This window comes from Rhopalosiphum padi, chromosome 2 (genome assembly GCF_020882245.1).
Source record: "Rhopalosiphum padi isolate XX-2018 chromosome 2, ASM2088224v1, whole genome shotgun sequence".
Taxonomy (NCBI): Eukaryota; Metazoa; Arthropoda; class Insecta; order Hemiptera; family Aphididae; genus Rhopalosiphum; species Rhopalosiphum padi.
Window position 1 is genome coordinate 49879026 of NC_083598.1, and position 3504 is coordinate 49882529.

Sequence of the window (3504 nt, forward strand, 5' to 3'; positions counted from 1 at the left end):
TAGACAACGTCCGAGAACAAAACCTTGGGCAACCAGTTAAATTAAAATTATAAAAAAAAAAAAAAAAAAAAAAAAAAAAAAAATAAAAAATAGCAAATCCATCTCCAACTACAGCTACTAGCAAAGGCAATAGCCTGGAATAGTATATAGGCGAAAGCCGTGCTACCAAGTAAGTAAGTAAGTAAGTTTCAACAACATTCGTATTTGAAGTGCTTCATCGTCAACAACCACAGTTTACAAAAAATTATCAGCTATGGCTCCAGGAGGTAAATCCGCAGGAAAGGCAATGAAAAAGTCGTCCGGCAAGGCCCACAAAAAACATCGCCAAGTCCGACAAGAAACGCAAGCCAAAGAGGAAAGAATCCTATGCCATCTACATCTACAAAGTGCTGAAGCAAGTACATCCCGACACCGGAGTCTCCTCTAAGGCAATGAGCATCATGAACAGTTTCGTCAACGATTTGTTCGAACGTATCGCCGCCGAGTCCAGTCGTCTGGCCCACTACAACAAGCGGTCGACCATCACCAGTCGGGAGATCCAAACCGCCGTCCGATTGTTGTTGCCAGGTGAATTGGCCAAGCACGCCGTCAGTGAAGGAACAAAAGCTGTAACCAAGTACACAAGTTCCAAATAATTCAACTTATATTATAACATTCTTTAAAAAGGCCCTTTTTAGGGCCACCAATTTTTTCTATTGATCGATAATTATTTAAATTCATATATTTATCTCCCTACAGTCTATACTTAAACTCTATCAGTGGGTATCTTGCTATTTTAAAAGTGGCAATACTCTACACACTTTTCTCGATTTTTTTGAAGTTAAACTTCTTTACGCAGGGTAGTGAGAAAAAAAAAAGCGAACGGGCGGCCGTACGAACGCAAACACGGACATGTCGTGCGCAGCCGCGGATTGTCGTAGCTGTATTTTATAAACATGGGTTGTGTCATTAAGCGACAGTATTTTTGGTTGGGTTATTAAACAAAGAATACTCAACAATAATATTAATGAGATAAATATTTAGATAAAAACGGAATGATCGTCCGAGATGATTTCATACGGTCGTCGGGGCGGCGGTGCGAAGCGTATCAGTACGTCATATACATAATATCACATAATAATAATAATATTACGTATTATAAATTATAATGTTGGACGGTGACAGCTGATGCGGTTTCGACGACGATGATAATAATAATACCATACACGCGCAGTTGTAACTTGCGATTAAAGGTCCAGGTCGTGCGGCGAGCCGGTTTTTCGATTGGTTGGTGGGTTGAAGTGTCGGTGGCGGCGGCGGCCCGCGTTCCCGTCGTGGCTAAGTTGTATGTACACGTATCCAGTGTGCTTTTAGCCATTGTTATTGATATAATAATACAGGGTGATTTTTTTATCGTGAACCAGTAAATATCTCGGTAAATATTAGGAATTTTAAAATAATTTTTTTTTTTAACTTTCTAGGTTTTACTATTTTACACTGTGTTACAAGTTTGATAATTTTAACTTCTTCCCTTATTTGATAAAAAACTATCAACTTTCGATTTTCAAATGGCAATACATATTTTCGATAACGAAAATTTATAAATATACTGAAAAAAATAATTTTAACGTTTATAGAATTTAATTTCAGTAATCCGTTCGCGACTTATTACTGTTTAAATATTCGTTCAATTTACTGCTACCGGGTAGTTTATCAAACCCAACAGTAAAGACCAGAAGTAAAAACGAAATGATATCTTAATTTAACAATACCCATAACGATCATAATCGATAATAAATCTTAGGTAGCAAGATAGATAAACAATACTGTTAGAAAAAAAAAAATGTCCTATCAACACTCCCACCAGAAAACCGTGGTGTCAGTGAGCGACTAGCCTGCCGCATCGAGGTTGAATCAGTTATAAAGTATAAAAATAACATATTACAATTTACTATCGTGGTTACATAGTACATCACTGGTTACTGATTCTTGGTATAGGACTTATCACGTATTATTTTAACAAAAAAATGATAATATATGGCGGTTAACTGTTAATGTTAATTTTCCATTGTCAAATATTGAATATTAATTATTAATTAATTAATATTCTTTGAACGTTTAACCACAGAATACGTTTTAAGTAAATACTATGTAAATGTGTATTATTTTAAATATAAATTTAAGGTTTAAACCAATTATTTCAATGCATATGTATTTTGTGATAGTGTTTTAATGTTGTATTTTGGTTAAACAATTTTAATTTAATTAAAAGTATACTTGATATGATATGATCACATTAATAGTTAATTGTATATTTAAATAATTAGGTCAAGTTATTGGTACATTACATAAGTAGGGCTATGGAGTTTTTATTAACCTAAATTGGCAAATTAAAATTTTTTTTTTACCTCTGAGTGTCATTTTCATGCAATATATTAAAAGATTTTTATATCTTAAAATATTAATTAAAAATTAACATCATTTCAAAAATAAGTGTAAAAATCAATATTTTTTAAAACATTCATAGCCCTAAAAATATGTTATACTCTATGTATAGAGTAGATAATGTAAAGTATGTTCAATGTTCATTTAATTTGTATTAATTTATCTAGGGTAGTGGACATGTTAAGTGTTAATATTTTTTATTAGGTATGACCTTACCCAAATCCTGCAAAAATTTGCACTACGGAAATTTGTTCAGTTCATGTTCTAGTAAAATTATTAATAACTAATGTGTTTATTGCCTTTGATAATTTAGTATTGAATTAATGTCCATTATTTGGTATAAGTTCAATAAACTTGAATAAAAACTACCTATCAATTATTTATGACTTATTTCAACGTCTTGAACATATTAATCCTACTGGTTAGTGGCTACTAAAAAACTAAATACTAATTAATAAATGTAAAAAAGTTAATGAAAAATTTAAAAAGAGTGAACATTTATAAAGTTGTTTTATTATATGAAACAAAGAAAATAAGTAACATACTTACATATTATAATGTTTTGTACTACTATAGCATAGAAAAGTACTATAGTACCAATACCAGGGATACCACTAACAATATTAACTAAATTAATTTGTATACCATGGAACAATATTATATCTTAGTTCATGTTTCAAAATTAAACCTATGAAGTATGAAGTTAATATTTTCACAGAACTATGTAACCATGGTTGAAATACATACATCTTAGAATATAGTGAATATACCTTATAATTTATAAAAGCTTCCAATATTGGTAAGGAAAGTAAGGATTAGTTAAGTTCAAAATTTAATTAAAACAAACAAACACATACACAATACTTGTAAGTAGTCAATTAAAGTTTATTAATAATTTATTTTAATAGATGTTCAAACTGATGACCATCTACTTCCAAACAAATTGCCAGTCGTTTAAGTAATTCATTTGTAGTAGTTTTCACTAAAACATAATTTGAGATATTAGAACAAGCATCTTTAATTTTTTGTTTAAGATCATTTACATTAGCAGGCATTTCTTTGTAAACTACACTTTGAAGA

The 3504-nt window shown here is 30.9% G+C and overlaps 1 pseudogene; it reads left to right on the forward strand.

Moving 5' to 3' along the window:
• Nucleotides 1-53: 53 nt before the first annotated feature.
• LOC132921898 (histone H2B-like) lies at nucleotides 54-677 on the forward strand (annotated as a pseudogene).
• Nucleotides 678-3504: the final 2827 nt, after the last annotated feature.